The sequence below is a fragment of the Ursus americanus genome, chromosome 9 (assembly GCF_024610735.1).
Source record: "Ursus americanus isolate L20-20 chromosome 9, mUrsAme1.1.p, whole genome shotgun sequence".
Lineage (NCBI taxonomy): Eukaryota > Metazoa > Chordata > Mammalia > Carnivora > Ursidae > Ursus > Ursus americanus.
The window spans coordinates 54,738,518-54,751,836 of record NC_142135.1 but is presented as its reverse complement, the minus strand read 5'-3'; the positions used below and the strand labels follow the sequence as shown (position 1 = coordinate 54,751,836).

The window sequence follows — 13,319 nt, the reverse complement described above, 5'->3', positions numbered from 1 at the left end:
TTAGCATTTGAAAAAATGCAGGCAAATATAACAAACAATACTCTATAAATGCTAATTTAAAATAGTCAATTAAAAACTACAGAACACTAGCCAAACAACTGCAAGACTAAACAAAAATAATATAATATTTATTTAACTCTAAAGAGGTAAAAACTTTTAAAATTTGAAATTATAAATAAAATCACAAATAAAAATATTAACAAATTTGGCCATTAAAACTGCCGAAGAGTAAACAGCATAAAATAAAAAAGAACAGAGCCAAAGGAGAATATCTGTATCAAATGTTAATGTTATATAAAGAATTCTTATTAAGGGAAGAAAATGAGAAATAAAGACAAAGGATGTTATATAGAGTTAAGGCAAAAGGAAATATCTTTCAGAAATTAGAAATCAAACAGGGAAAAATAAACAAGGCATTTTCTAGTAAAGAAATGCAAATTAAAACAGCAATGAGGTATTTTTAGTTATTATGATTTAATAAGTATTTTTTTGGTTTTATTTTGACTCAGTGCTAGTGTTATTGCTATTCCTGGTGCCTGTTTAAGTTGATAAAAATCATCCAGAGAAAAAACTAGAAATAGCTTTCAAAACTATAAAATATTCACTTTTTAATTCAAAATCAAATTTCTTAAAACATATAGTAAGCATATAGGCTCAGCCTGATTCTAAAATAAGACATGATCTTTAGAGAAAAACTTTAGGGGCGCTTAAGCTGACCGACTCTTGGTTTCATGATCTCAGGATGGTTACATGGAGCCCCAGCACTGAGTCCCCAGCGGGGAGCCAGGCAACCCCCAGCCCAGCGGGTAGTTTTCTTCCCCTCTCCCTCTGCACCTCTCCCAGTGCACACACTATAAATAAATATATATATAAATAAATAAATAAATAAATAAATAAATAAATAAATAAATAAATGTTAAAACTTCGAATGGCAGAGAATAAAAAGGAAAAAAAAACCACTCTAGTAATCATTCATAACCCCTCATACAGAATTAACCACAGATAAAATTCTGGTAAAATTTTCCTGATATTTTTGCACGAATACAAAATTTTATGTTGTGAAGTTCTTAATATATAAATGTATGTGTGCATAATACAGCTTTGGTCTGCCTTTTCATTTAAATCATTAAAACGTGTTGACAAGAATCATTTTAATGTTATATAGTCCTCTACTGTATGTTCATGCCATGATTTATTTAACCGTTTATTATTGGACATTGAGGCACTCTTCAAATTTCCACTGTTTAAATAATAATGCTCTCCATAATAGCCAAAGTTCAGAAACAATCTAAAAGTTTAAAAGCATGAGTGGTTAAGATAGAATACATTTAAGCTGTACAAATTAATAAAAAGTCTGCAGTACCTTGGAAATATGCTTATGACACAATGTCTACACATCAAATTCCAGTTCAGTTTAGCTCTTCTAAGAAACTTTGCCTGGTACATCACATTGTACCAGCATTAAATGTTCGTCTCACTTCTATTTAATAGGTAGGAATTGCAGGCTTGTCCTGCTCTGTACCCCCAGTTGCACAGTGCCTCTATTTCAGGCACCCTGTGGGCACCCAGGATATGTTAATTATATGACTGATTGAGTAAATCTGCTAATGAAAAGACTAAAAAAGGTTAACAAAGCTTTGCTCACGTTCTTTTTTCTTGTTGGTTTCCTTTCTCTTGTTAGCATGTACGCATACTTTAATCTTGGGCTTTTGGGCTAGGAACGAATGATGTTCAACAGATTTGGAAACTATCCCACCTTAATTCTATCCTGAGGTTACATTTAAAGAGCAACGCTTCAGTGTGAGGATGTCGGTACTACAGATTTGCTTCTTTTTGCCTTGGCATACAAGGACCAACATTGCCATCACATGACACCTGTGATAACAGATGGCAGTCAGTCATGCTTTTAACCTTAATACCAAATTAGAATAGAAAATAATGCCGAGTAGCTCTCAGAAAATTTACTAAAGACAGCTTAGAGACTATGAAAATTCTGTTGAATTTCAACAATAATAAACTAGTACAAGATTTTTTTTTTTTTTTTTTTTTTTTTTTTTTTTTTTGTCTTCAGCAGTTTAGAAAGTCCTAAGTAATGATCTATGGTGAAGATAGACGCGAAGCCTCAATTTATTTTTCATCAGGTTCATTTCGTTCATGAATGAGATACGGTAGAAGATTTAGGAGTGCTCATTCTTGCTGTTTCATCCAAGGGTCCAGCACTTGGCTATACTGTGCCCCATGCAGGTACAGTTTTGCAGCCCAAATCATCGCGAACATCCCGGCTTCTCTGAACTGTGCATGCAGTCCAGCAAACCGTCTATCCTTGGCTTGTAACTGTCAACAGAAGGGGAGCCTTGTGGTCACACACGAGGGCACAAGTCACCCAAGTCAAAGGACAAGGAAGAGATGGGATATTTATTATTTCTGTCAATGTTAAAGGGAAGATTTCTGCTTTTTTTGTCTTCTAAAATTATGTACACCCTGCTCCGCAGACTTTGAAAGAAAGCAGCAAATTTGAAAAAAAAAAAGTGGAAAACTTATCATAAATATTAACTTCTTCTGCGGAAGAGATTCTGCTATTTATGAATGATTTCGCTGTTTTGGTGACTGCATTATAGAAGTCTTACATGTCAGCTTATGCATGCACGTAATTAATTGTTCCTTCAGGGAAACAGTCTCTTCACTTAAGGGTGAGAGAGGAAAACACTATGTCTCTTCCTACAAACAAGGCAATGAGAGCTGAAATAAAAGAGGACTTTTTGTTTTGTTTTCTCATGCATGAACCCACACATGTACACACACACATGCGTGTATACACAATAGTCACAGATGCAGCGCCTTCAAAGATTTGGAAAAAAGCGTGGCATTCTCAGTAGTCCGTGACATAAATTAAATGCCTGACTTTACACTCTCCAACTAGTTTCATGGAATTACTATTTCCCCTACTGCTCTTACATCATAATTTGGGTCAATAAATATCCCATTGGGCTATAAGTTTCCTAAATATAGAGACAGTATCTCATTCACCATAGCAGCCACAGCACAGTTCAAAAATGTGAATCCCATGCTAAGTATGAAAAGCAAATTCTACTTAATTTTATATTTTGTTTATAGACTATTTCTACCACATATAAAACCAAATTATTAAAGTTTAATGTTTATAAACTCAACAAATTTGTATAATCATAATATTCTGAATTACGTCTGTTTTTCAAATTTTTTCTCTCAGATTTGAGTTTCCTTTGATTCTTGAGAGAATCCTCAAAGTTATTGATTTGAAATATCATCCGTTAGTGTAACCTGCCAAACCTAGAACTTTTCAAATAGCAAATCAATATATACCTAGAGACATTAAAATATCCTATATATTTATCATGGTAAGTAATGGTTGCTGAGGACTTACACGGTACCAGGTCCTGTGCTATTTCACAGAATATTTAAAAACCATCACTTGAGGTGTCTCTCTCTGGTATTATAATCTACATTTTATACAAAAGGAAAACTGTTCTGAAGAGATAATAACTGGTCTAGGGTCACAACACCGTATCAACTGGAGCTAGAATTCAAACCCCTTTTTCCCTGATTCTAATGCTTCCAGTCTTACATACGTTGCTCTGTTGTTTGCTTAGTGATAATTATGTACCTTTCTGATGTTCTCTGGCTCCACCATAATAAGGGCCAGGAAACTGCACTGGCCTAATTCTGGTCTTCATAGCACCCTAGGAAAACAAAACAAACCAAAACAAAGTAATTTTTAACTTACTCTATCTGAATGACCAATGTTGGGATCAAAGACCTGTGGCCTCTTTAAATAAGATTTTAATCAAAACAAATATGTATTTATCCGGTTAACATTTAATGAGCCCCTACTATCTGTGAAGCATTCTCTATACATACATAAATTCTGTAGTTTTTTATTGAAGCAACATACTTATGTTATCCACAACAGAGTACATACCTGTGATGGGATTTGGTTTGATGGGTATGGCCAATTTTCATATAATCTGTAACCTTTATGAATAAATAAAACAAGCAATTTTTAGCAAATATCTTTTTGAGTAAAAGCGAATGCAACAAAAATAATACAAGCAATCACGAATGAGAGCATAGGAAGTTAAGCACTAAATCTGATCTAGGACGGAAAAACAGTAAATTCTCGCACAGTACCATAGTTTTATACTTGATCTCATACAATGATATGTAAATGCAACAACCACAACTAAAGAATATTCTTAGAAAGGACCTCACGATAAATACGTCCCATTAATGTCACAGAAACATGTCAGTCGAAACAGATATTTTCATACGGAATACTTGGATTTTACAAATTTGAGCTTCTTTTACAAACCTGTGAGTGAAATTTATGGCACCATCTCAACAAAAAGAACCTCAAAGATTAAACCTGCCACATCAAGCTTTCTGACATCCACACCCTGGACTGTGTATCCATCTCCTATACATTTATCCTTCTTCGGAACAAAATAGCTAGACAGTCAGCTAACTTTGGCCAAGAGTACTTTCTTCTTATTTCTTAAGAGAATGAAGAAATGTTTCTCCTTCACTGATATAGACTTTATTTTATTCCTTTGTATTCAAAGAAAAGAACATTTGTTTACCAAGCGGCTACTAGGAAAGCAGCATAATTGCTCGAAGCGAAGGCTGGATCCCGTCTGTAGTACTGGTCTGCTCTGAAGACTTGGGCAAGTTACTTCATCTCTCTGTGCTTTGATTTCCTTCATCTGTAAAGTGGGGCTAATAACAGTACCTACCTCAGTGGGAAGCTGAGCAGACAGATAAGACAATGTACATAAAGCCCTCACCACTATGCCTGCCACGTGACGAACATCGTCAACAAAGACAAGAATTGGGGCGCCTGGGTGGCTCAGTCGTTAAGGTCCACCTTCGGCTCAGGGTGTGATCCCAGGGTCCTGGGATGGAGCCCCACATCGGGCTCCCTGCTCTGCTGGGAGCCTGCTTCTTCCTCTCCCACTCCCCCTGCTTGTGTTCCCTCTCTCACTGGCTGTCTCTCTCTGTTAAATAAATAAATAAAATCTTTAAAAAAAAAGATGATAAGAATGGTGTCTATCGGGGCGCCTGGGTGGCTCAGTCTTTAAGCGTCTGCCTTCAGCTCAGGGCATGATCCCAGAGTCCTGGGATCGAGCCCCACATCAGGCTCCTCCGCTGGGAGCCTGCTTCTTCCTCTCCCACTCCACCTGCCTGTGTTCCCTCTCTCGCTGGCTGTCTGTCTCTCTGTCAAATAAATAAATAAATAAATAAATAAATAAATAAATAAATAAATAGAATGGTGTCTATCAACCTCTCCGTACCTGTGTCTTGTGAGAAATAAACAGTTTTCCTATTTTGACCCTCCCCTTCTCTCTCCTGCAATCTCTTAGTAAATGAACTGTTTTATTTCATGTGGAAATTCCAACTGAGCCCCTTCTCTGGGACCCTTCAAGGAAGGGGAGGATAATATTAGACACAGAAAGGTATCCTGATGCATCTTGAGAACATATGTTAAGTGAAATAAGGCAGTCACAGAAGGACAAGTACCTCGTGATTCCATTTGAGACACCTCAATAGCCAAACTCATAGAAACAGAGAGTAAATGGTGGGTAAGGGTGGTGGGGAGAAGGAAATGGGGAGTTGTTCAATGGGTATAAAGTTCCAGTTAGTAACATGAAAAAGTTCTAGAGATCAGCTGTAAAATATTGTGCCCATAGTTAAGAGTAGAGTACTGTACACTTAAAATTTGTTAAGAGGGTAGATATCATGTTTTTTTTACCACAATTTTTTTAAAGTATCCTGAGCTATGATAAAAAGGTCAGGCCAATAGTAGAAATATGTGCTTCCTGTGCATTCCATTTGTTCTTATTAAATCCCGAACAGAGACCCAAAAGATACTTTGAAAACTCAACATTAGAAGTTAAAAGTTATCTGACACTTTGAGTCAGTTTCTTCCAATCTGTCAGCTGCTGTCTCTTAGAGAAATTTTATGCCCTGAAGCAGTTGGGCCACACAATAATTCTTAAGTGTGACTTCTAGGAACACCCACTTTACACAATACCAGCATTAAACATCCAAAATCCTAAGCTGTAAAATACAAGGGTAATGGAACCAAGAGGATGAAGATTTGGAAGGAGCTGTGATTCCAGCAATTTCAAAGCTGTTATTTAATTGTGAACCACTCATCTTTTCCCAAACACTTATTTCACAGATTAAGTAGGAGCATACAAATTGGTATTGTGGAATTTGGGGGGGAAAATGTGTTTCTCCTAAATATGAATTGTGACACTATGGACTGTTACAAAAATAAAGGGGCACAGCAAGGAATAGCAGTCACAGAAATTGGAAATGCAGAGCAGAATGATTACAAGTTTGTGTCATGCATTCTGTCATTTCTGATCATTTACAGATAAGACTTCCCATAGGAAAAAAGTCTATGAGCATATCGGCTCACAATTTCAGTTCTGAATTCAGTGAAGGAGTATCTTCACTGGCCTAATAAAATAAGGGAGAAACAGCCGCATCCTTCAAATGAAGACCACGTTTATTAAACATTTAAAATGGGAAGGAGTCAAGGAGTGATAGGTTGTAAGTTGACTAATTTAGGCAAGGTCTTTAAAGGTTATTTCTTTATCCTTGAATAAGAATATAAATGTAAAAAAAAACAACACCAAAAACAAATGCTGTAAAGACGTTGAACCTCGTAATTGATATCCCGATTTACTGTGAAATTTTACTTTTTTTCACATTATTGGACCTTTCAGTTTTTCAATATTATGAAATGTATTTCTTAACATGACATGATTTTTCCTACTGGATATTTACTTTTGTTATTTAGAAGATAGAAATGTAGATGTAAAAATATTTTAAACCTACAGCTATAAAAGAGAATCCTTGCAAATATAATATCAGCATTCTTGATCTGTTTTAAAATAGATATGTACATTTTGATACCTATCAAACACTTAATAAAAGATGACTCCTCAAGGCAATTTGCAAACTATGGTTTCATCCAGATATATGTCAGTGTAAATCAGGAACCTTCAGCTCACCGTTTTTCTAAACAAGTATGCCATAATCTTTGCTAGCTCTGTTTCCGTGAGGCCATCATAAATCTACCACACTGCACTGTCGCCTCAGAATGCAGTCACAGATTCAAATACTTGAAAGCATAGTGAACTATACATACAGCGAGTCTATATCAAGAGTTGGTAATATCCTTCACCCTCACCTGTGGGGTGTTTTTCATTTTCACAAAATCTTAATATACATGCACCCATCATGCTGAAAAACACCCCATTATTATCACACTTCATTGAAAAATACCTTTGCTATTAGTCTATAATATGAAATAGGAATGGACACTCCTTTTACTGTACACACATATATGGTTTGCATATAACGTCTACTACATTACCCAAGGTGGACTTTAGTGAATTGAATGCAACATTGATTCAAATCGCAGAAAACATTTTTTTCTCAATTTGCTGCTACTGATATTTAATTTGCTTTGATCTAAACATGTTAACATTATCCAAGTGGAAGAAGCAACTAAGATTCGTTATTATAGATTTATTTCTAACGGTGAAGGTGTCTACTGAAAAAAAAAAGTAAAATAAAAGGCATAAAAGTATTTAATTTTCAGTCTTCAAACTTAAACGGTATATTAAAATCAGAAAAAAAAATGTAAACCTTTGCCTTTTCTGGAATTATAGTTTATAGTTTTGTATTTATTGAATGCATTCATAGGCTCCCTTAGGATGTGAAATGTATGGAAATATATGTGCATTGCTAAAGAAAGAACTAAATTTATTCTTTCCCCACATCATGCTCTTCTTTGCAGTAGAGGTTTTTAATTCAATACAGAGCTAGAATGAGATGGAGCCAATTTCCTGGTCTATATGTGTGACAAATGCTGAAAGTGGCACAAGATTAACAAATTAGTTGAAGTATAGATCTTAAAGGATTTTTTTCTGTGTCTCTAAATCAAAATTCATACTTTATTTGAAATGAAACCTTCTTTAGAATTCAATAATGACTAAAGGTCTTTTATTTCTCTGTATTTAAGATAAAAGGATAGGATGTATGACAACTACTAGCATTTTTGAGCAAATATTTTTATTTGTAAGAAAGCTTACAAAGATTATATATTTGGAATTTGAAATGATTTTGACTGTAATCCTGCATCTTGGGTTAGTCACCGCAATGTGTGATTTGGAAAAGACAAAACATTCTTTTCTGAATAACTAGTTATTCCCCCCAAAGAAAAGCATAAAATGAAAAGCAGGGGTAAAATTTATTTATTTCTGTATTTTTATAGGTAAAAGCAATGTTTAAAATGTTAGGTGCTGGATCAATGTGCCTCCTTTTCTAATAGCATTTGTTAGCCTGCTTTTAAGTAAAAACTATCAGGCGTGGCTGTTTTACCTAACCTCAGAATCATGTGCTTGATGTAATCCAGATATCTGACACCAAACAATAAAAACATCTGTGACAATAAAAGCATGTAACCGTTGTGGAATTGTTTAATTTGGGAGAAAATGGCTACCTTTGATAATCATACGTGTGTGAATTGATTTCTCCTCTTTGTCGAGAAACTTTTCTATTTTGCAAATGGTGTTTTTTGTTTTTTGGGGTTTTTTTTTAAAGGAATCAACTTAGGACTTGGAAGAGCTTTTTAAAAGGTGTTCTGAAATACGTGGTTTGGATTTGGCTCACTCATTTCTGGTTTAGAGGCTTGTCATAGTCCACCTGTTTTTGCTTGGGCTTAAATTATATAAAAATACAGCATTTTAAAGCAAGTACAGCCTTACTTGTTGTACCCAAACATGATAACATGCTTAAAATTCAAGAAGAGTTCTATGCAGGTTGTACGTCTCAGTCACCCAATCTCCTTTCACATATCTGTTCATGTTGACAGACTATGTCATAATACATCAACAGAAAGATCAGCACAGAAGAACAAAATTTCATCGCCTGACAGCAAGAGGAAAACTGATTTTCAGTATTAAATTAGTAAAAATATATCATTACCTCACCTGCAATAAGTCTACTACCTTTAGCAGATAAGGAGCCTGCTATAATCACACAAGTATATGCAAAGACAATTAGGTTTGCTTGTACGTTTGGCATCACCCTTTGACTGACAGCCTGTTCTCATTTTATCTTGTATGTGTTATTTTTTTTTTATATCTTGGAAGCAACTTAAAGAATTAAAAGCAATTTCTTAATGAGATATGCAGTATTACATATGTAAAAATATATATCTGCCAAATGTTTGGAGGACTGTCTATCCTATACCAAGCATAGGCAGAAACCTATTGACCATTGAAATGGAAATGGGTATTTAAACTTCCGATAAAAGTTAGGTACCTTTTTCATATAACATCTCGCTCTGTTTGAATTTCAGTAGAAATTTCACAATACCTGTAATAAATAATGTCTTTTGCAGCCCAGGGCATCATCTGCCACTTAGGCTTTAATTTTGCCCCTGTTTGAACACTCTACAACATATGCACTTCTCTTTTGTCTATTATCCTAGAGTTGTGCTATTCCCAAATATTGACATCATCTACTTTTATCAGCATTAACTGCTCTGAAGCTTCCCAGGCTCATGCTCAGCTCTATTTCTTCCTATTGATTATCTTCCTCACTCCAGCAGGTAGCTAGCCAGCGAGGCTGTCCTGAGAAATAGCTTCCAATGACTTTATACGCACAATTTACACGGAATTGTTTAAAGAAGATATTAGCCTCAATACAAATCAGTGAAGCTCATTTAGTCAATACTGCACAATTCTGCTGTTGGCACCCTGTCACATGCTCGTCTTTACAGTCAGCTGCCGTACCCAGTCTGCACATTAGCTATAGTATTTAGTTTCATATTAAAATGAAGCCGGGTTTTTTCGCTTTTGCTTTCCTTTTTGAAATCTTTTCAGTGTACTTTTTACATCACCTCACTGAGCCATGTGATAGTAATATATTTTGAAATATAAAAACCTGAGATTAAATGTTTGATTTTTGACAGTGTTCTTAAATATAATAAATTCAAAAGGAAATACTGTTAAGTTAAAATGGAGTGTTTTTCATTAAGTCCAATCAAATGGTAGACAACAAAGGATCTTTTATTTGAGAATATGAAGTGAAAATGAAAACCAGAAAACCTTTACTAAGAAAAGGTCCAGCTAAATTATGTTGGAAGGAGGTCTCCAGATTGAGTTTGGGTGTTTCTTTTGCTAAAAGTGAATTAAACTAAGATATGTTATGAAGAAATATTTTACAAAGAAGCAAACTTAATGCTTTTTGGAGATGAAAATAAGGTCTAAGGACAGTTGACTTTGAAAATAATTCTAAAGAAAGATCACATATGAAAAAAATTGCCACAGCATCTGATCTTTTCTTATAATCATAACAGGGAAATGTTTGGGGGAAAGTAATGCTAGTCCCCTCTTTCTCTTCCATAGCAATGCTGTAAAATTCTAGAAGGGGTGTTTACATTTCAGAATTACTCCTCCTTAAACTACTGGTTTATGATAGTTAATGAGATGATATCCAAATGTTGAAAACAGGAAAATTCAAATGAAAATCTAAATGTGAAATATAATATAATGAAATAACTAAGCAACATAATACTACTCTGAATGTTTGTGCAAATATTGCAAAATGAACTGCAAGACATTAAAATTCTTCAGTGGTTGGGTAATATATAAGTGAAGGTTTACATATAAAAGCTTTAGCTATCAAAAAAGGGATCTTTATATCATACTATCCTAAATTTTTTTACTTGAAAACATCACTAACATCTTGGAGTGCATTTTGAAAAGTTGTCATTAAATCAATTTGCATATTTCTTTGCAAACTGAAATTCAAGGTAAGAAGAAAGCGTGGGGATCAAAATAGGCTATTTGTTATAAAATGCATCTTCCAGCTTTAGTGGCTGAGTGGCAGAAAGCTTTGGGGAATATGAATGGTAGAGAAAATAATAATTTCAGTTTTGGTGGTTTTTAAGAACTATATCTTTTTTGTGAGTAAAAAGAGTTGAACCAAATAACAATTTTAGTTGAATGATAGCAAATAACAGCATTTTGAAATTTAATATAGGAAAGCAATTAAAATGGAATTATGTAACAAATTATTGTGAATATTTCAATATTTTCCCTTTTTTTACTATAAAATGTTAAAGGTGATTTTTGTATGACCTTTGCTTTCATTTCTTTTCTCCTTAAATATCACTAGTTGGGAGCTAGAGCTCTGAAGCCCAGGTAGAAAAGACATGCTAAGAGATGGCCAGTCTATCCTGACCGTACATCTTCTCACACATTTATTGCAAACTGACACTCATATAACAGCTTTTTTTTAATCACAAAGATTCAACAAAAAACAATTCCAGTACCAAGGGAAAATCATACTCCAGGAAAGAGAAATGCCATAATTGCATATTCAGGTTGCATAAATGCAGGCATGGCAAAGATAATTGCAATATTTGTGTGTGACAGCATTTTACCATTTAAAGAAGTCAATAATCTAGATATGATAGTATTTAGGTGTAATTGTGTATATGTATGCATATATCATATGTTACATGCAATACACAATACAAATTCTAGCCCAAACCGAAATATATAAACATTATTAGTCTTATTTTGTTCAAAATATTCTTTGATGAATATGTTTTTATGTATAAAGTGTATCTCTAACAACTAAATTATAAGAGCTTCATGCTAGTCCATTTATCATGTGATATTCTTATATTCAATCAAATTGTGTGGTTTACATAGTCAAACGTTAGAACAGTCTCAATAAAGCAAATGCACACAAAACAATACAGGTTTTTAAAACTAACAGCAAAAAAATAGTCAGGTAAACATTTCACGTAAATTAAGATGCTGATTTTTTCCAAAAAACTTTTAAAATTATCCATGAAGTTTAAAATGTGAGTTTTGTTCTCAAATTATGTCAAAACATAAAATTTTCAAACGAAGATGTTTTATAGTAACTTCCAAAACCAACTAACTTTTTTAAAAAGTAGTTTTGATTAAGTTTCTCAAATATAAAGGAAAAACTTGTTTTCAGTTTAAGACCTGTCTATAGAGGAAAATATGATTCTAGATCTCCAATTTTTATAAGCCTTGTAAGTGCTTATATTTATGATGCATATTAAAAATTCATATTGGATCCACTGTGACTGGCTGCATAGATTACCAAGATGATGCCAAATAGCATGCATATCATCTCACTGAATTAGTTTTGTAGCAAAAAGTGCCACACCGAGTCCAGGTATCTCAAATAAATCTCTCTTCCATAAATATTCTGGCTAGTAGAACCTAAGCAGAAAGAACGTTTCACACTAAAAACTAGCTTTAAAAACAAGAATATTGAATTCTAATATAAGAATTCTATTTTATTAGCTTTAAAAACAAGAATATTGAATTCTAATATAAGAATTCTAAAATAAGAATTCTATTCTTATCTTTTTTAAAAGTATAAACTTACCCAAACTAAGTACCCATCCACACCTGTGCGTGCACACACACACACACACACACACACACACACACACACGTTTTGTCAGGAGAAATTACATTTTTATCATTAAAGTAAACTGAATATGAACCCGTTAAGGTGATTTACATTGTCATCTATGTAATTATACAGCTTTTAAAGGATGTAAACATTTCATTTAATCCTAATTTTACATATTGAATGTATCAATGAGTATTGTCATTATTAATTTTTATAAGGTGGAAATATTTTAAAACATCAACTAACACATACATCTATCCAAATTCTAAGACAATTAAATTTAGCTTAAAAAGATAAAATCGAACTAGATAGTTAATTGGAATATTTCATAACTTCTTTATCTTAAATACATATATCTCTAGAAACATATAAAGCACCATATTTAAGGAAATCAATATTACCCTTCTTATACATAAAGAGTACGTTTATGCATCTATTATATCCTTGGAAAATACATATATTCCATTCCATATGTGCAGCTATATAATATGTATAAATACAGATATATCATTATATGTGTCTTGTCTATCTATGCATTTTGTGCAGAAAAGAAAAGCATTCTTGTAATCTAGAATAAAGCAATACAGGTGTGTGTGTTTGTGTGTGTGTGTGTGTGTGTGTGTGTGTGTGTGAGTGGGTGTGTGTGTATGTGTGTGTGGAGGGAGAGCCGAAGGAAAAGAGTTGGTAGCTTCACAAAGAGGTATTAAAGGTAGAATATTAAACATGTTTGAAAATGAATATGAAGGCATTATGTTATATAAAGAAATATCATTGACAAATTTTTCTCTCTCCTT

At 33.7% G+C, this 13,319-nt stretch overlaps 1 long non-coding RNA gene across 2 annotated transcripts in view; it reads right to left on the bottom strand.

Moving 5' to 3' along the window:
• Positions 1-13,319, bottom strand: part of LOC123797952 (uncharacterized) — a 46,043-nt gene that overhangs the window by 17,822 nt on the left and 14,902 nt on the right. For both annotated transcript variants that reach the window (XR_015725825.1, XR_015725824.1), the window contains one exon: positions 3,959-4,011. This is a non-coding gene — a long non-coding RNA (uncharacterized LOC123797952). The remainder of the gene's footprint in view (positions 1-3,958; positions 4,012-13,319) is intronic.